This window comes from Eurytemora carolleeae, unplaced genomic scaffold (assembly GCF_000591075.1).
Source record: "Eurytemora carolleeae unplaced genomic scaffold, Eaff_2.0 scaffold155, whole genome shotgun sequence".
Lineage (NCBI taxonomy): Eukaryota > Metazoa > Arthropoda > Copepoda > Calanoida > Temoridae > Eurytemora > Eurytemora carolleeae.
Genome location: NW_019396666.1, coordinates 147913 through 170373, shown reverse-complemented (window position 1 = coordinate 170373; position 22461 = coordinate 147913).

Genomic DNA, 22461 nt, shown 5'->3' with positions numbered 1-22461 from the left:
GGGGGTGCACTCATTTTAGGACGTGGTAAGGTATACTTCTGGACTTCGGTTCTGCCTGCCCCCGGGTAATACCTCATCTCAGGATGGCCTGGGGGGCCGGGTGTCCACCCGATGGCGGTTTGGGTTCTCCAAAATGGGGGAGCTTTCAGATCTTTTTCCTGATATTCCTGATTACTAGAGGGTTCAGAACATTAGTCTATATCAATATCACACGTGTTAGATTGTCCGTCAGTACAATGCCCCATATTCGTTCTATCTCATTCCGTTGAATCTTGAGGAACTTGTTTAAGGCGGCCAGGCATCGTCTTCCACAACACAATGTTACGGATTAGTTCTTTTTAAGTTGATAAACATTATTATTAAACTGGTGTTTTAAAACAACACAAAATTTTTGATTTGCTGAAATTTTTTTTTTATCGACTAAGAAAACTTTAGTATCAAATCAATATTTTCTTGGTTAGTTTGTGAGCTTCTGGTTTGTTAATTTGATGGTCGTAGAAAAAAAGATAATTTGCACTTTGCCTGCATTTTCTCAATAGTTGAGTTCTCTTATACAAACGGGTTTTTTAATTGTTTTTTCTATTGATTTATTGATTAATTAAGTAATTGATTGATTGATTGATTAATTAATTAATCATTTAATTGATTGATTAATTTAGTAATTAATTGATTTATTAATTAAGTAATTAATTGATTGATTAATTGAGTAATTAATTAATTGATTAATTAAGTAATTAATTCATTGATTAATTAAGTAATTAATTAATTGATTAATTAAGTTAGTAATTGATTGATTAATTAAGTAATTAATTAATTGATAAATTAAGTAATCAATTAATTGATTGATTAAGTAATTAATTGATTAATTAAGTAATTAATTGATTGATTAATTAAGTAATTAATTGATTAATTAATTAAGTAATTAATTATTAATTAAGTAATTAATTATTAATTAAGTAATTAATTATTAATTAAGTAATTAATTATTAATTAAGTAATTAATTAATTGATTAATTGAGTTAGTAATTGATTGATTAATTGAGTTAGTAATTGATTAAATAAGCAATTAATTGATTGCTTAATATAATTGATTTATTGATGAATTGATTGGTTCGTAAATACAGAAATGTTTGGGTACGTATATGTCCGTACAGTGTACCATTTTGTACATTATACATACATACATAAAAATGTTGTTACTGATTGAATGTACAATTATTTATTGCACCTTTACGCCCATCTTTGGTTTCATAGAAATTAAAAATACATTACAGTAGTATTATAGGAATTTTTAACAACTTTTTAGACTGGGTAGACAACTTATCCAAATCATACGGATTTTTTGTGTAGCCATGAATGCGAAGATTTCAAGTATGAAAAGGCTTGTGTCCAGCTATAGTATTTCATAGAGTAATTGGCAAAATTGTGATTGAAAGTAGTTCTAAAAAAGAACATGCGAAATATTTTAGGGCATTGTTTAAAGAAGAGTTTTTACTAACTTCTTGACTGTAAGGGGGGAGGAAAGGGGGTAGCTTGAAAAATGAGTATACCTTTAATCCTTTACAGGTCTATACTATACGAACACTCTAATTCTTAAATCCTAACCTGACCATAATTTAGATCAATTTAACTTGGAATTATTTATGTGACTTCTGGAATGTTAAAAAAAGGTCTAGGGACGAGAAGCTTGTCTACTGAACAGTTTATCATTACAAGAAAAAAAAAATAAAACGTATCTACTATCAAGCCAAAACATGTCTAAGAACTAAAAAGGCAATTTTTGTGATTGAGATTTTAATCGAGCTTTATTGTGAATTTCTTGATTTTTTTTTTTTTTTGATCAGCTGAACCCTTTGATCATAAATATAGCTCACGGGCTCAAGACTTGATGAATCAATTATTCACTTATCAACTCACTAGGCCCATTTAATTCCATTAGCTCAATTTCTTATCTTATATATACATATATACTTTGCTTGGCTGGATGTTAGGTTTGTTTGTCTGTCTGTTTGTATCCAATAAACGTCAAAACAGCTGAACCGATCGGGGCAAAATTTTGTGTGGCGTCCTAACATGACTCAGGAAAGGTTTATAGATGCTCAAAATCACAAAAAATTGTGTCCAAAAGATTTTTAATATTTGTAAAATTTTGAATTGCGCGAAAAATATTATAAAATCCGCCAATTTTCTTTTGTTGTTATTAATTATATTTTACACTTCTACTAGCTAGAGAAGATGCTCACAGCCAAGTTGAAATATAAGATGGGCGCGCGCGAAGCGCCTTAAAAGCCTGGTTTTCTCAGAAAAATATATCATAAAAATAATAATATTAAAAAACCAAATAATTATAAAAAGATGTTACAGATGATAAAATTTCGGAAACAACGTAATTAAACCTTTATGGCTATTATACTTCGTAATTATTTAAATGAGTTACCATAAAAAATACACAAAACCAAATGAGCTAAAATTTGTGTCGGACCTTACTTGTCCGGAGAGATGGGCCTAGCAGGTCAGAACTAAAAAATGCCACCATTGAAAATTTTGTTGCAGTTTAAAAAATTGGAATTTTTAAAACCCAAAAATTTAGAGAATTTTATATAGTAATTGTTCAATAATGGATTCACCGACTTTTGTATGAAAAATGCGTTCTTTAACCTATCTTTCTATCCCATTCTAGTATTCATCTATCTTTCTATCTATCTATCTATCTATCTATCCTTCTATCTATCTATCTATCTATCTATCTATCTATCTATCTATCTATCTATCTATCTATCTATCTATCTATCTATCTATCTATCTATCTATCTAGTATCCATCCTTCTATCTATCGATCTATCTATCTATCGATCTATCTATCTATCTATCTATCTATCTATCTATCTATCTAGTACCCATTCATCTATCTATCTATCTATCTATCTATCTATCCTTGTAGTATCCATTCATCTATCTAAATATGTTTTCAAGAATACACTGCAGGTGTCTCTTGTAGATAAGATATGAATTCAGATTTTTCGGAATTTTGAAAATAACATTCAGTGCTTGGCTCGGGGAGGCGCAGTGGGTTATAAGATGAAGGGGGATAAGGGTGGGGGGGATAAGGGGGGGGGGGGGGAACCAGGACGTGTGTATTGTTTTCCTGTGTTTTGTTCTTTCATCATTATTAAGGTATTTATCTTGAAGAAAATAATTTATAAACTGCTGACTGTAATATTGCGCGAATGCAACACGAAAATAATTTGAGAAACTTCGCAATTTCACTAAACTAAGTTTGTTTATATTATTAAGGGAACGCTGGTTAAAGGGAGTGTAGTTGTGATTTCCAGTAACCTTTTTTTTAAAGTTTGTCTTGTCTCATTCACAACGAAACCCTTTAAACCTTTGTTTGATCAAGGGCATCAAAAAGATTTTTTTTTTTTCTATTTTAAATATGATTTTTTTTTTATTTGTGGTGTCGATCTGTAGAAGTGCCTTTGTAAGAGCCGCAGAGAGACAATAAAAGATGTCAGAATTGAACAAGTAATCAGGTAGAAAACTGCGATGTCTTCCACATTGTTACTCAGAAAGAGGTTTAAAGGGTAATACCGTGAATGGGCCATGTCAAAAATGGAGTGTAATTAATCTTTAATTGAGACAATTCTCTAGCATACAATATTAGTTCAAACCGATATAAAAAATATACATATAAAGAAGTTACATATTTCAATAAACATGTTTTACAAAAAAGATTTCATCGAATTAAAGCAGGGTTTATGAATTCAGAGCTGAAAACTTTAGAATTAGATCTTCTTAATCCCGATTACTTAATCTGAGTATCCAATTGATTTTCTTCTTAAACCGTTCTTTCTTGGATATAGTAGAGAAAAATAAAAAACCTATTTTTCTAAATTTTTCTATATAAAATCTAAATGGCGCGCAAAATTTCAAATTTATCGTCTTCATATACCTGACTCTGATTGGTTGAATTTTATACACCTTTCAGGATATAAGTACAAGATAAGATTAGTCTCGATATTAAGAAAAAGAGAGGATCAAGCATTAATCTCGATATCCACTATTTTAAAGTTTTCAGATCAGACTATCAGGGGATATCGAAAATGACTTAAATTAATCCGCAGACATGCATAAGATGGAGATTAGTGCTTGATCCTGGGATTCACAGCATAAAAGTTTTAACTTCTGATCACTCAGAAAATTTCTTTACATGAGCAATGATCATTAACTTTACATTTTCGACATATATACTTTGCTTGTTTTGGTGTCAGTGTTGAGTGTTTATTTGTATCCAATAAACGTCAAAACGTCTGAACCGATCGGGCCCAAATTTTGTGTGGGACGTTACATGAACCCAGGAAAGGTTTATGGATGATCAAAATTAAAAAATTAGCCTCCAACAAAATTTGATTTTCATTAAATTTTGAAATTCCCGTTTTTTTTTAGTAAAATCCGCGAACTTTTAAAAAAACTGTATACAAAGAGAACATGTTCAACTGAAATAGAAGATGGGCGGGAAGCGTTTTGAAAGCCTAGTTCTTTATATTTTCGATTATTTACCAGTTGGCAACAAGGATTCAAGATAAATAAATAAAACAGATTTTTTTCTAAGGGGTTAATTTAATAATTAAGGGGTTGGAAAGAGGGGGGGGGGAGGAAGTAGTGAATGGAATTAGGAGAGTAAGAGAGAGATGGTTCACCCTACCGTTAAGATAGCATCTGTTTTCTGAAGTTAAAATTTTCTTTCTTATGCTAAACATTCGTTTCTTTTCTTTACGCGTCCTCTTCTCAATATACGCGTCCTATCTCTATATACGCGTTCTCTTCTCTATATACGCGTCCAATTCTCTATATACGCGTCCTATTTTCTATATACGCGTCCTATTCTCAATATACGCGTCCTATTCTCAATATACGCGTCATTTTCTCTAATTACGTGTCCTATTCTCTATATACGCGTCCTATTCTGTATATACGCGTCCTATACTCTATGTACGCGTCCTATTCTCAATATACTCGTCCTTTTCTTTATTTACTTGTCCTTTTCTCTATTTACGCGTCTTATTCTCTATTTGCATTTCCTATTCTCTATATTCGCGTCCTATTCTCTATATACGCGTCCTATTCTCAATATGCGCGTCCAATTATCTATTTACGTGTCCTATTCTCTATATACGAGTCATATTCTCTATATACGCGTCCTATTCTCTATATACGCGTCCTATTATCCATTTACGCGTTCTAATCTCTAAACGTGTCCTATTCTCATAACGCGTCCTATTGCCAATACGCGTCCTATTAATCTATATGAGATCTTATTTTCTATATGCGCCCAATTTTCTATACTCTTCCTGAACTTCTATAAGCGACCTTTGCTTATGAACGCGCCCTTCTCGTTTATGCATATCCCAATTATTTATAAAATCAACCTTCTGATTTTTAATGCGTCCTTTCCTTCCACATGAACCTTCTTATCTTTATGCGTCCTGCCTATTTACTCGGACCTTCTAATCTTTATGCGTCCTTTCCTTCCACATCAACCTTCTCTTTATTATGCGTTCTTTCAATTTCTCCGAACTTATAACCTTTATTTAAACTTCCTTAATCTGAAAGCTTCATTCCCGTATTCCTTGACCTTTTCATCTCTAAGCTTCCTTCCCGTATTCCCTGACCTTTTCATCTTTAAGCTTCCTTCCCGTATTCCCTGACCTTTTTATCTCTAAGCTTCCTTCCTGTATTCCCTGACCTTTTTATCTTTAGACTTCCTTCCCATTTACCCTTACCTTTTCATCTTTAAGCTTCCTTCTCGTATTCCCTGACTTTTTCATCTTTAAGCTTCCTTCCCGTATTCCCTGACTTTTAATCTTTATGCGTCCTCCCCAATTGCTCAGGCCTTCTTTTATTTATGCGTCCTTCCTTTTCACCCTTCTCATTTATTATGTATTTTCATGTGTAGGCGTGTCCTCTTTTGTACGCATTTTTGCCAGGAAGTTTTAGCTATTTATCATGGAATAATATGGGAAAAGGCTTCCTACGATTGATTGATTGATTGATTATTGGATTGCGTGACTACTATCTATATCTCCTTGTTATTAACTAGAAAAAAACTGTTCCACAAAGGAAAGAGAACTTGAAATTGAAGAAACCCTGTAATTTAAAAAGCAGGGGAAACTACATCTTAAAATTATATTTCTAAGGTATAAACTGTGAAATATTAAAATTAAAACCCAATTTTTGGTGTTAAATTTTTTATCTAAATCACCCCCCACCCCCTCAGCCCCCCCTCTATATCCAATAAAGAGTGGCTCGAAGGGAAGGGGGGGGGGGAGTTGAAGGGAGCTTAGGTAAAACCACAAAACGTGAAATGATCTAAATTGGATAATTGATTTTTTAGTTTTCTGCTGCTCTATTCATCTATTCATCTATTCACTCATCCTGTTTGATTTCCCCCTGGAGGGGGGGGGGGGGGGGTCGCATTTTTAATCATGCTGACCCAAACATAATAATAATTCTCTATCTATTAAAGATATTGGTATCCCTCAAATCGTTTTACTTGCTTAATGAAACACATTTTCTGATATTATACCGTTTTCTCGGCTTTACCTAGTCTTGGCTTTCAAATCTGCGTGAAAGGGCATATTGACGTAATTTCAATTAACCCTCACTTGATAAAATTTTAACGGCAGATTCACAATGGTTCCCTTTTTTTATTGAGTACAAAGAATTGAGTTATCCCTGTTTTTCTACAGGAAAACTAATTATTTTCAATTGACATCTATATATAAATTTAGCTTGGGTATTTTGGTGTTTGTTTGTATCCAATAAACATCAAAACGGCTGAACCGATCGGGCCCAATTTTTTTTGTGGCACCTCGCGTTATCCCAGGGAAGGTTTATGAATGATAAAAAAAAATGTGTTTTAAAGGTTTTTAATTTTGTAAAAAAAATTAAATTCTTGAAAATCCGCAAATTTTTTTAAAAATCCGCGAAATTTTTTTCTTTGTTTTAAAATGTAAACAAAAAAAAACAACAATTTAAATAGAAGATGGGGGCAAAGCCCCCTAAAAGCCTAAAAAGAAGGGCGCGAAGCGCCTTGAATTTCTAGTTCTCTATATTTAACTAGCTTTTAGAAAATAAGATAAATAATGTCTTTTTTAGTCAGTAAATGACAATATCTTTCTCATTGTCAATCAAAAAAAGGACTTTAAGAGAGTGACGGGCATGTATTGCTTGAATTTACGTCTAAAAACCTTTCAAAGGGAATGTAACCGTGATTTCAAGGGATCAAACTGAAGCTCCGTTGAATTTACTTCAAAAATCCCTTTTAACGGAAATGTAACCGTAATTTAAAGGGAGCAAGATGAAGGGTCACTTGAATTTACGTCTAAAAACCCTTTTAACGGGAATGTAACCGTAATTCCAAGTGTTTTACGGTATCTCATATATTCATGTACAGTGGGCTGTTAAACCGTATCTTATATATTATGTACAGTGGGCTGTTTAACCGTATCTTATATATTCATGTACAGTGGGCTGTTTAACCGTATCTTATATATGGGCTGTTTAACCGTATCTTATATATTCATGTACAGTGGGCTGTTTAACCGTATCTTATATATTCATGTACAGTGGTCTGTTTAACCGTATCTTATATATTATGTACAGTGGTCTGTTTAACCGTATCTTATATATTATGTACAGTAGGCTGTTTAACCGTATCTTATATATTATGTACAGTGGGCTGTTTAACCGTATCTTATATATTATGTACAGTGGGCTGTTTAACCGTATCTTATATATTCATGTACAGTGGGTGTGTTTAACCGTATCTTATATATTCATGTACAGTAGGCTGTTTAACCGTATCTTATATATTCATGTACAATGGGCTGCTTAACCGTATCTTATATATTCATGTACAGTGGGCTGTTTAACCGTATCTTATATATTCATGTACAGTGGGCTGTTTAACCGTATCTTATATATTATGTACAGTGGGCTGTTTAATCGTATCTTATATATTCATGTACAGTGGGCTGTTTAACCGTATCTTATATATTCATGTACAGTGGGCTGTTTAACCGTATCTTATATATTCATGTACAGTGGTCCCCATGAAACTGTGGAGGGGGAAGAAGACTACTAAGACATGATTTTACATAGTCCAGTGAACATAAAACACAGCAATTGTACACTGCACAATCAATTTCACTTATCAAGATGATTATTAAGCTATACTGGTAAAACTATATTCATCAAAGCAATATCAAATTCCCACTTTAATTATCAAATATTGTCTTTCTAATCCACAACTGTATGGGTCCCACTGTGGGTTGTTTACGAAAATACGCAATAATATAAATAATATATAACAAGTTAATCTGACAGTTCCCAACGATCTATAGTATGTATCCAATATGGCGGCCATCTGTTGAACTTATCGTAAATCGGGATAATTGTTTTATCGTATTTATTTTGGGAACGTATAAACCTAGAAAACAATTATTGACTTTAAGATTGTTTGGGTCAACAGGACAGAAGATGTAAATTCAAGTGACATTTTATTTATAGAGAGGCATGACTGATTCACAACGATATCCTTTAAACATTTGTTTAAACATTGATGAATGAGATATCCTAGTTTTTCAATCTTAAATAAACTTATTTATGCAGCAGAGGGAACTCATTAAATTGTCAGAATTTAACGCTTTCCCAGACAGAAAACAGATTAGATATTACTCAACTCAGCTAAAGGTTTGAAGGGTACTGTTCTGAATCAGATTTGGCGATCTATAAATGGAGGATCACTCTCACTAACGCCTACAAACCCTTTAATGGAATAAAAACTTTTCTAATTCAAATGCAATTATATTTTTGGAGAATGCTTTGGGAAATTGTTGCAAAGGAAATGACTTTGAGAAAATGTGCAACGTTCAAATCGCTTCCTGTGGATCGCAAGATAAGAATGACATATCCTATTCATAAAATACAATCCTTACAGAAACCCAGGCTGCAATGCAACCTTAATATTGAGATCCTTGGAAACTATGATTTGTCAGGCTCGGAAAGCCAGGATACGCCCCCTTCCCCGCCCTCTTCCTTTCCACAGCCTAAATTATACCTTTTATGACTTCACCCCCACCCCCTTAACAAGCTTCCAACCCCCAGGCTGGTAGCACCCCCCACTCTTCAATTCTATTCAATTATCAGCCATCCGGCACACGATCCAGAGAAATCAAATATATAGGTTTAGGGGTGTTTATTTTTATTGATATCCCCCTCCCCGACTTGTAGGAAGTTGAAAGGTAGAAAGGTAGGAAGGTAGGAAGGAAGGAAGTAAGAAGGAAGGAAGTAAGAAGGAAGGAAGGTAGGAAGGTAGGAAGGTAGGAAGGTAGGAAGGTAGGAAGGTAGGAAGGAAAGAAGGTAGGAAGGTAAGAAGGTAGAAAGGTAGGAAGGAAGGAAGGTAGGAAGGTAGGAAGATAGGAAGGAAGGAAGGTAGGAAGGTAGGAAGGTAGGAAGGTATTAAGGAAGGAAGGTAGGAAGATAGGAAGTAAGGAAGGAAGGAAGGTAGGTTAGAGGGAAGAAAGGTAGGAAGGAAGGAAGATAGGAAGGTAGGAAGGAAGTAAGGAAGGCAGGTAGGAAGTAAGGAAAGTAGGAAGGAAGAAGAGAAGAAAGGAAGGAAGTAAGAAAGAAAGGAAGGTATTATAATTATTAGACTGTAATAAATTGATACAGTTAAATCTTACTAATTACTTCATCTAATTCTTCCTTATATAGCCCTACATGCTAATTACCGAGGCAATTATCACTAATTGGCGACCCATATATAAATTTCCTAATTAATACTTTTCAATAACAAATGGCATGAAGAAAAACAAACAATTTAAGAAACCTAGGAGACCAAAGACCTTGCAAAAACAGGTTTTAAACATTCTTGTAATTTCTCCCTTTAAACTTCTAATTGTACAGTTCTATCTTTATCAATGAGTTATGTCAAGAAATTCCTTAAAAAATTAACCCCTCACCATTCTCTCAGTGTGGTGTCTCTACCCTTAGTTTTCCCACCCCCTCCCATGTCTTAGATCTATCGAAAATGCAAAAAAGTCAAATAACCAATTTACATAATCATCCAAATTATTCACCAACTAATGAGACCGGGCAGAGTTTTAATTGTTGCCAAGCCTTGGCCTTAAACAACTTTTTAAATTCGTTATTTTTTGTGTATCCCCAGACATCAACTGTTATTAAAGCTAGGGGTTTAATGAGTTTATAAATTAAGTCTTTCTTTAAACCTAAATATTTCTGTTTATATTAAATCAAGAATAAAGATTTCAACATTGCATTTTTTTTTAATCTTCAATCGTACAGAAAACTTTTGTTGGACCCTAACATTCACTTCACTCCAGAATCTAAGAATTAAGAATTGAAATTGAGCCACATTTTGACATGGTATTTTTTAGACATTCGTCAAGGAAAACAAAAATTTGCGAATTTTCAGATTGGTATTGTTTAATCCACGGATTTCATTCTCCTTCTTGACTGCAACATTTGCGTTAAATTAGGTTTGTTAAAGGGACTGTAAGTGTAATTATAAGTGACCCTCCTAACAGTTAAAGGGACTGTAAGTGTAATTATAAGTGACCCTCCTAACAGATAAAGGGTCTGTAAGTGTAATTATTATAAGTGACCCTCCTAACAGTTAAAGGGTCTGTAAGTGTAATTATAAGTGACCCTCCTAACATTTAAAGGGTCTGTAAGTGTAATTATAAGTGACCCTCCAAACAAAGATGGCTATATCCCATTTACATCGGTAACCTTAAAAGCTCTTTCTAGTTAAGTATGAATAATATATCAATGTTTTTGTTCTTTTACGTGTTTATTTTCACTATGAAGTTTCTCTGCAAAAGTGTCTTTCGTATTTATTGATTATCAGAAACAATGGAGAAATTATTAGAATTTTACACTTGAGTATGAAAAAGACGGTATCTTTCACATTAATTAAATTAAGGTTTCAAGAATCAATGTCAAAGTTGTAAATCGTCATTTGTCTTTTTTGCATGGAGGGTCACATTATATTACGCTTTTAATAAATCGGGATCACATGTTTTGAACTCCTGACTCTAGTTCTCCTAAACCCCTGATTTTGTTTTTTTATTGAACCCTCCTGAGCGGTTTCTGTCAATAAAATAAAATTAATGATAATCAAGTATATATTGAGGGGTTGAAGAAGCTAGATATATTAGGGGATATAAAATCAAAAAGTCATAAACCAATCATACAAAGTTCACCCAAAAAGAAAAAGCTCATGGTTCACCAAAAGAAAAAAATTCAGAGAAAAAAAAATCAAATCTAGACTCTTTTTTTCTCATTAAACTACTGCAATTGCGTGTGATTTGAATTGACCCTGCATGCAAGAGAAAAAATCAAATCTTGACTCTTTTTTTCGCATTAAACTACTGTCAGCGTAATTTGAATTGACCCTGCATGCAAGATGTCAATGCCCGATTCACAATGGTATCCCTTTGTCTGATCAAGTATAAATTAGATAGCAATGTTTATGTTTCTTTTACCTATTTTCAATCATGGTTTCTCTACGAATGTGCCTTGCGCATTTCTCCTACAGGAAAACTTATCAAAATCAACCACTTTTTAACCTATAGAAAAAACAGGCATTGCCATCTTTGCATGAAGAGGTACTTGAAATTACACTTATGTCTATATAAAACTGAAAACTTGCCTCAAATTCTAACTCTCTAACCATTTTTGTTCCTACAGCCTGATGTTGTAGACTTTATATAATTCAAACTATGAATTCTTCTAGAATAAATAGCCAAAGTTTCATCGGATTGAAAAATATAGGATTAGGAACATGATCACGTGGATTTAACGGTTCTGTCAATATTCCAGAAAGCTGTGACTTTCGATCACAAATTTGACCCATTAAACATAATTTGTTAGCCTTTTAATTAAATACTTTTTGTTTGCATATGCATTTTGAATGAGAATGGATAACATAAACAAATCCATAAAGTAACTGATTTTTGAGTTAAAGACCAAAACACGTTTGATTTCAAATAGAAGAAACCGAATGCTGCTCACTCTGGTTAGTCCGGTGTGTGATAATTAAAGTTTTAAGCGAGTAACCAGCTGTCTAATATTACCATATTCTTAAGATGTGGAATAACCTGCAACTCTCTAAGTATATTTAAAAATAGACTACTAAATTCTCTTTTTGAAAATTACATTACAATGTGTTATAAACCGAATTGCTAATGTAAAACTAATAAGATATGTTTTAATATGCTTTGATATTTGTTGTGTACATGTCAGAAAATTACTTTAAACTCTAGTTATTCTAATTAATTTATAAACTATTTTGCATAAGATAAAATCGCACCCTGATCTCTAATAGTTATCCTTAAATCTATTTAATTGAAATGTGTTTTTATCATTATTGAAATTAGGTGGAAAAAATGATTAAAACAGCCAAGAGCTATTTTCCACCTAATTGCTTTATACTTGTACTGTTAACATAATCATCAATTTGTAATTGTAATTTTACTCTGTACACAGATACATGTATTTTAGCAATAAACTTTATATTATCTTATCACAATTTGGAAATATATTTATAATTTTAATTGTAAAAAACATGTAAATCTAGGATCAATGATCATATGAAATATATCAAAAAATCTCTGTACATAATGATATTGCTACCCTTCCCCTTCCTTCTTTCATCCGTTCATACTTTATCAGATGCCCACCCACCCGCGGACAGGGTTAAGAAAGATCCCGCGTACGTCGAAGCTTGCTTGTTGAAATGTTTCAATTAAATCCTAAAATAATGGATCTATTCTACAGATTCGAGATTCAACCTGATCCCAATCCATGTCGTCAAATCAATGTCTGTCAATCATGATCGGGGGGGGGGGGCGGGGGCAGGATTAGTGCTATTAGGTTGGAGAAGGGGGAAGGGGGCAGATATTTCTTCATAACCCCACTGACACCCCGTTAATCTGGAGTTAGAAGTCAAAGTATGAGATGAAATTTCTGATTTCAGATTTCGCAGATTTCAGAGATTTTACAGGTTTGCCGCGTCTTCTTCTCACACAACTCTCAGACTAAACCAAACCAAACTTTAATCCAAATTCAATATTTCAAGCAAAGTAAAGGGTGTACGCAAAAAAAGGTTCCCACTTGCATTTTGAATTCTAGAACTCTCGATGTTTGCAAAAAAGCTAGGCGAATTCATTTTTACCTTATATTTGTTATAATGAAACTATTAGGAAACTTCTGAAATAAGCCAACTTTTGGACTTTTTCAGCCAATTATTACATAAAGGACCCATCTATGGTCAATGCAAACTTCTTCCTTATGTGAATATCTATGATTTTGAAAATTTTCAGCTCAATATTGTAGATTAACAAGAAGTTGGATAAGAAATGCTAGGTGGTAACCTTTTTTATGTACACCCTTTATTTAAATTCTTGCCAACCCGATAAGGGTGTCTGCAAAGCAAACTTTTTTACTCTATTAAACTATTGAAGCCACGCCAAACCTTTTCAATTCAAACAATTAAAACAGTTGTTTCCGAACTCAACAATTTAAATTTCCAAACCAAACTATAATCCTCTCTTGAAAAGATCAAATTAAAAACGAAACAAAACAGTTGGACCAAATCTTTCCAATATATCTACACAAACTTGATTTTAAATGAAAGCAAAATTAAAAGTGAAAACAATTACTTAAAACTTGAAACAATTATTACACACATTGTAAAATCTTGTTTGAAAAATTTATTTTTAAGCCAAAGAAGAGACAAAACATTCTAGATAAAAAACAAGAAACAAACCTTTTTGATCCAAACTTAAAAAATTGTTTTCAGGTCAAATTAAAAACAACAAATTTCAAACCAAACATTTTAAACCCAAACTATAAAACATTCCATTTTAGACCAAATGAGAAACAAACCTTTTTCATCCAAACTTAAAACATATTTTTCCGACCAAACAAGAAAACCCCATTTTCAAACCAAACCAGAATCAAACTTTTTAAAACCAAACAACAAACCCTCCATTTTAAACCAAACCAGAAACAACCCTTCTTAATCCAAACTTTAAAATCCTTTCTCGGGAAAATCTAGAAACAACCATTTTCTAACATAACCAGAATAAAAACTTTTAAAGCCGAACTAGAAACTCACTTTTCAACACCAAAACCTTTGGAAACCAATTTAAAGTTAGAAAGACAGTTTGACAAAAACACTTTTATAGATACACCAGACAATATTTAAATTTCAAAACACAAAAACATTGGCGATATTTTTTAAGTAAAAAGAAGATCAGAGATTAATTACTCTCCTCAGTTTTCTGGTTTTCAGGCTTTTATCTAAAACCTTTTCCTAGCACGTTGTCCAAAAGTTACATAATTAATGATAAACGCTAAAAAAAATATTTGAAAATTGTAACCTTTTAAATAGTTATGTTTTCATAAATCTACAAACATAACATAAAATTCAAATAACAATATTTAATAATTAGTGATTAATTCTGTCTATTTAAAGTATTTTTGAGTCTATTCATTTAAATGTTTAGAATTTTAGTGTTAAAAATGGACAACCTATTTATTCTTTACGTTTTACAAAAACTATTTGATTGCTTTCAAATGTATGGTTTTCGTTTTTTCCCAGATCAATTTGGACTCATAAAAGCTTTACCAGAGTTTTCCTGAAAGTGTTAAGAATTAGAAACCATATTAACCCCAACTTATTTTTGTATTTTTTTCTGAAACTTTTAAACCGGGTTTATAATTTTTCAGAATCCAAATCGATCCTGAAAAATTTGAAACCCCCCATGTTGGGGTAGATGATCTTTTCAAATACATATCAATAAATACCTGACTAGAAATCGGTAAACTTTGACAAATAAAAATGGATGATATTCTCTCAAAATGAATCAATTAATCCAATAAATGAGCAAGTATATGAAAAGGACCGACCTCTGTATAAGCTCTAACATTAGATCACAATTTGACCAAGAAAACATAAATCTTACCACCAAGCTCTAACATTAGATCACAATTTGACCAAGAAAACATAAATTTTCCGCTTTCACTCTTTCATTCTTTTTATCGGTGGATGGATTTTATTTGAAAATGTATAAATAGACAACTTTGTGAAATAAAAGTTCAAACTAGGGTTTCCATGTGCAATTTTTTTTTTCAGTTTCAGGAAAGTTGGTAAAATTTTGTAAAAACTTGCCTTTCATAGAAATTAAAAATATGTTTATATGTTAATTATCCATAAACTATCCTTGGTTGATGAAAACTTGGATACACGTGCGATAAGTTTTAACTTAAAAGTGTGCAAAAGTTAGCTAGCTACAGATAAAGTTTTGCGCTATTATTGCACATATTGCAAATCACGGCAGCCGTTTTATATTTGAATTTCCGAGCCGGGTCAACCTTTCCGGTCACAGTTTGTACTGTGTCGTCCGGACAATGGGTAAATAAAGCACACACTAAATAGGACTAGCCGGTGCAACAAGATTGACGCAGCCAGACCTTAGGTTAAATTTACTTTTACAGGGTCACAGGTGTGTGAAATGGAAACCTTAGTTCAAACCAGATTTGAATTAAAATTGGAGTCCGGGGTGAATTAACTCTTGTTATATTTTTCCCTACTCCTAGTCAAGTACAGATAAAGTTTATTAGTTTATTAATTCCTATAGTCTGGATGGGAGGGGAGGGGGGCACTTTACTACTTTAAGATAAAGATAGGATTGGGTTTTTATAGGGAGGGGGGAGGATAGACATATTTATTAGGGGGTTAAATTATTTTGGTCAAACAAAGCACGGGGTTAAAACATGGTAAACTTACAGAGAGGTTTAATATTACTAAACAAAAGTAATTAAAAAAGAATTTTAAATTTACTATTAAAAGTCTATGGACTTTCTTTATAGATAGGCCTTTAACTCCTACCTTCCAATCAACTCCCTACCCATCCCAAAACATATGTGAATTTGATGTTCGTATCCCATTATTTTTATTATCGTTAACTAACTTAGGTCCAACCTCTCAAAACAACCTACCCTTAACCAGGGTAGGTTTAAACTTCATAGTAAATTATGATTGCTTATTTGTAATACCTCATGCTTTGTAGTTGAATAAATATATGAAAATGAAACTGCTTTGCACTTTTACGAAATCATTGTCGAACTAGTTGCAAGTTCACATGAACTTTTCAACATTGCACATTTTACGTGAATATTTCTTCTGCATATACACATCTGTGTTTCTAATCATCTGCCGTATAGACCGGGGGGGGGGGGGGGGGGGGTTGTATTATTTGTTTGTATCATATCATCCCTATCTTAAGATTGACACACATGACAAATTTTTGTATAAATGTAATCAGAAAGATGAGTAATATCAATATCTCAATATCACTCGCACTATAGCATTGTTGGACCGTAATATTCAACTGTTTTAAAACCTAATATACATGTACAATGTTTACGGGAGGTTTTGAGATTAATCAATAACTGCCCAGTACATAATTATATTCTTCTGCTTGACTATTTGTTCCAACTTTTAACTCAAACATATTCAACATTTTTAAATGAAGCGTCATCAGTAGTTTTCAATGTAAATCGTCATATTGTTTGTAAACTTACGAAACTTTTTAATGTCAATAGGTTTGTAACCTTTTCCAAATATTTATTCCTCTCATGGAATATCAGCAATTGGGCACTCCTATCCACCCTCAATAAAGCTTACGGTGTGTTTTGAAGTACTATGTAGTACACTGACCAATGATGTCTTAGCGTTTAGTGGAGAGTGATCACTAGGTGAACAAAATTGCCAAACTTTGGTTCTTTCCTTACTGTTTTTGGACTTTGGAGTAGAATTTTGCAAATTCATCTTTTATAACACGTGCCCATATTCTTTTGGCATAATGAAAAAAGGATCCTTGAGGTGTCACATCAGGAAAAATTTTCAGCAAAAGTAGTTCGGATATAAAGGTAATGAGTCTTTGGCACAAACTATGAATTTCTAATCTCTATATCTTTGCAACCCAATGCCGTAGACCTTAGATATTTTGAACTATGAATTCTGCTAGATAAAAAAATCTAAGATTAAAATATCAAAGGTTTACACCATCAGGTGGAAAAATATAGGTATTAGAAAATCAGAGTTTGTTACACAGACTGAATTCCTTTCAACAGAAAATGTTTCAGAACCATGAATGTTTTTCATTAAAAACTAAAGCTCTACTAATAGCTAAACAGTGAAAATATTTGATACTAGAAATTCAAGGCGCTTCGCGCCCTTCTTTCTAGCCTTAGAGGGCGCTTCGCGCCCATCTTCTAAATTAATTGTGAACATGTTCTCTTTCCGTACATCGTAAAACAAAACAAAAATAATTCGCGGATTTTTACAAAAAATTTCGCGGATTTTCAAAATTTTCAAAAGTTTAATGACAATCGAATTTTGATGGAGACAAATATTTGAAATTTTGATCATTCATAAACCTTCCCTGGGGTCCCTAGATGTCCCACAAAAAATTTGGGCCCGATCGGTTCAGCCGTTTTGACGTTTATTGGATATAAACAAACAAACAGACAGACAGACAGACAAGCCAAATTTATATATAGATTTGCAAAATGACATCTCTAACATTCAAGTTATGAAAATTTAAGAAAAAATATAAAAGATATGCAATTTATTATCAAATCTAAAGTTCAAATCTGATATAGTGATATTTTGATAGAGTAGCGTTTTTTCTATACTAGCGTTTTATCTGGTAGCGATTTATGAGTTTAGCGTTTTATGAGGTAGGGATTTATCTATATAGCGTTTTATGAGTGTAGTGTTTTATCTATTTAGTGTTTTATGAGTGTAGCGTTTTATCTATATAGCGTTTTATCTATTTAGCGTTTTATGAGTGTAGCGTTTTATCTATTTAGCGTTTTATGAGTGTAGCGTTTTATCTATTTAGCGGTTTATGAGTGTAGCGTTTTATCTGTATAGTGTTTTATGAGTATAGCGTTTTATCTATTTAGCGTTTTATGGGTGTAGCGTTTTATCTATTTAGCGTTTTATGAGTGTAGCGTTTTATCTATTTAGCGTTTTATGAGTGTAGCGTTTTATCTATATAGCGTTTTATGAGTGTAGCGTTTTATCTATTTAGTGTTTTATGAGTGTAGCGTTTTATCTATTTAGCGTTTTATGACTGTAGCGTTTTATCTATTTAGCGTTTTATGACTGTAGCAATTTTCTAGTATAGGCAATACAAGTTAATATGTAAAAAGGGCAACTTCTTTAGCCTTTAAACAAAACCATTCGTTTGAAAAAATCAGAAAATGAAAACAACAATTATAGTTTTCTTTTACAAGGTCCTAGGTGAGAACATGGTTAATTTAGAAAAAATGGTTTAAAGGAACAAGGGAGAGGGGGGGGGGTCCAAAAATTCGATGAAGATTTTAATCCAGAAATACAGGTAAATGAATGGAATGAATGGGGTTTCTACAAGGATAAAATAATGATAAATTTGGTTTGGTTTTCACAGTGTTTATGTCCGGGTGTCACCAAAGTGACACGCCCATGGACCAGAGGGCGGGGCAACGTATGGGGGTCATCCTTGCAACGTTTGTCTCACATTTTTATTAGGACAAGCGATAAATATATTTTCCAAGCTGACAACTCCTAATCATAAAAAAGCTAGAACACAAATAAATGGAAACAAATGATGATTTAAAAATGTAGAGGGGTGGTGGCGTTATATTTACCCCTGTCTTACAGGGGTGGTGACGTTATATTTACCCCTGTCTTACAGGGGTGGTGGCGTTATTTACCCCTGTCTTGATATGAAGTTGATATTTTGACATTGATCCGTAGACATTTTAATCCGAGTTCTTGGTCTTCCGACACCACCTGTCTGCATCTTGAGCTGTCTAGCTGTCTCGCTGTCTAGCTGTCTCGCTGTCTATCTGTCTATCTGTCTATTTGTCTACCTGTCTATCTGTCTACCTGTCTATCTGTCTATCTGTCTATCTGTTTATCTGCCTAGCTGCCTAGCTGTCTAGCTGTCTAGCTGTCTAGTTGTCTCCCTGTCTATCTGTCTACCTGTCTATCTGTCTATCTGTCTATCTGTTTATCTGCCTAGCTGTCTATCTGTCTATCTGTCTATCTGTCTATCTGTCTATCTGTCTATCTGTCTATCTGTCTATCTGTCTATCTGTCTATCTGTCTATCTTTCTATCTGTCTATCTGTCTATCTGTCTATCTGTCTATCTGTCTATCTGTCTATCTCTATCTGTCTATCTGTCTATCTGTCTATCTTTCTATCTGTCTATCTGTCTACCTGTCTATTTGTCTACCTGTCTACCTGTATATCTGTATATCTGTCTATCTGTCTATCTGTTTATCTGCCTAGCTGCCTAGCTGTCTAGCTGTCTATCTGTCTAGCTGACTAGTTGTCTAGCTATCTATCTGTCTATCTGTTTATCTGTCTATCTGTCTATCTATACATCTGCATATCTTTCTAGCTGTCTAGCTGTCCAGCTGTCTAGCTATCTAGCTGTCTAGCTGTCTAGCTGTCTAGTTGTCTAGCTGTCTAGCTGTCTAGCTGAATAGTTGTCTAGCTATATCTCTGTCTATCTGTCTACCTGTCTATCTGTATAGCTTTCTAGCTGTCTTGCTGCCTATCTGTCTATCTGTCTATTTGTCTGGATATCTAGCTATCTAGCTGATTAGCTGTCGAGCTATCTAGCTGTCTAGCTGTCTAACTGCATAGCTATCTATCTGTCTTTTTGTCTATTTGTATATCTGTCTAGCTGTCTAGCTGTCTACCAAACTATCTGTCTATCTGTCTATCTGTCTATCTGAATAGCTGTCTAGCTGTCCTGTTGTCTAGCTGTCTTGTTTCTAGCTGTCTACCTGTCTACCTGTCTACCTGTCTTTCAGGCTAGATATCTAGCTTTCTAGTTATTTATCTGTCTATCTGTCTATCTGTCTATCTGTCTACCTGTCTATCTGTCTATCTGTCTATCTGTTTATCTGCCTAGCTGTCTATCTGTCTATCTGTCTATCTGTCTATCTGTCTATCTGTCTATCTGTCTATCTGTATAGCTGTCTAGTTGTCTAGTTGTCTAGTTGTCTAGTTATCTAGTTGTTTAGCTGTCTATCTGTATATCCTTGTATCTGTCTAGTTGTTAGTACAGTGGTAACAAGAAATCTTGCGAAATAGGGTCGTCTTCTTTTTTTTAATATAGATGTCGACGGGGTAATTGACATTTGTAATTGTTTAAGGCACATTTTTAGAATTAAATAATTGACATACTTATCAATTTAGCAAAATTTTTACCCTGTGTTTTTTTTAATTCTATGGATATTTCGAGATCTATTTGAAAAATGTATAAAGACGCTCTTTTTGATAAAAGCCTAATATTTACTTTCGGTGAACATTTCGAAGAGACTGAAATGAATTTAGTTAAATTTGATAAAAATAACACAAGAAAATATTGAATATTTTCCAACGTTTATTTGATAATGATAAAACGATAGTAACAAATATTTACGCTCATTGATATCTTTATTAGTTTAGAATAGGCGGCTCAAAAACTAGTATAGAAGGGGTACAATCAAGCAGGGGGGGACATTAAACTGTTAAAGATATATCAGATATTTGTCACAACAATTCAATAATAGTTAACTCTAGAGGTTCTGGGAGTTCTATGTTCCAAGGTGGGCCATGGTGGGCCAACTATTCAACTATTGTACTTCAATATTACAATTTATAGTCTATATAGTCCTCCACCTTTACAGTCATTTAAATACAATGCCCCCCCCCCCTCCATTCCATCCATTCAACTAAACATCCATCCTAAACAATCATCGTATGCCACCCTTACGACATGTTTATAAGTTAAAATTATAGTAAACTAAATAATGATTTTCTTTATAACTATTAATATCTCTATGGAAAAACGAAGACTATCTCGGAAAATAAGGAATTGAACTAAAATCCTTCAATTCAATAGTTCCGCTGTAGATAAGTAATTAAGTGCTATCAAATAGATTTTATTTGAGTGCTATAATAATAATACACGGGAAGCCGTAGTACATTTGAATTTCCGAGCCGGGTCAACCTTTCCGGTCCCAGTTTGTACTGTATCGCCTGGACACTGGGTTAATCATACCTTAGCTTGAATTTACTTTTACTAAAGGGTCAGAGTTGCGTGAATAAGACTAAGCGTTATAAAAATATAGTACTCTGCACATTAAACTGTTTAACAGTAAAGCATACAAATTCAGACCACTGATAATAAGTTACCCCCCTGTATGTGTACTGTATGTGACGTGCTAGAGTGGCATGTCCGATTTACAACGATATTCTTAAAAGCTTTGCCTGATCAAGATTATTTAGATATCACGTTTTTGAATGCTGTTTTTTTATTCATTTAAAATTTGATTCATGTAAATTGGGCATTTCTTGCTTCAGAAAAATATAAAAATTATCAAAATTAACCCCTTTTTAGGAGAAAAAAACTACGTTATCAAATATAGTATTGATTAAATTAAGTTTTAAAGGGTATTGTTGTGAATCGGGTTTGTCCCTTTCTTAATGCAGACTAACATAAAATTACGACGACATATCCGGCCTTTAAATACTATTATTGAAATGTATATCTTTTTGCAAGTTATTATAGTTGTTTAATACCTGTAGTTGGATAAACAACTTTAGAAGAGAAATCTGCAAAATATGCATTTTTGACATCATCAGATATCTGATAGGTTTATGCAATATGCGGGATGCACATTTATGTCGTAAAAACTTGTTATCTTTACGCAAATTTGTGCATCACAACCATCCGTTTAATACAAATCTATTCTATTATCTATCTGTCTATCTATCTATCTTATTGTATTATGCATCTGTCTATCTTTCTATTTTTCTATCTATCTGACTTTGTGTTTTTGTCTATATGCATATCTTTGTGCATTTCTATTCGTCTATCTACCCCTCTGTACATATCTTTCTATCTATTTACATATCTGTCTATTTATCTTTGTGTTAATATCTTTCTGTCTGTTTGTCAGACAGTCGCTCTCTATCTGTCTATCTATCTATATATCTATCTGTCTATCTGTGTATCTGTGTATCTGTGTATCTGTGTATCTGTGTATCTGTGTATCTGTGTATCTGTGTATCTTTGTATCTGTGTATCTGTGTATCTGTGTATTTGTCTATCTATCTATCTGTCTATCTGTCTATCTGTCTATCTGTCTATCTGTCTATCTGTCTATCTGTATAAATACCTATAAATACCTATTATTTTGTCTAAACCATGAACCAGTTTTTTTTGCCAAATAAAAATAAGAATAAACAACGAAAAATAACAGAAAGAATAAGATACCATGCAGTTCTATCAACATCGGGATAAGCTAAATACCAA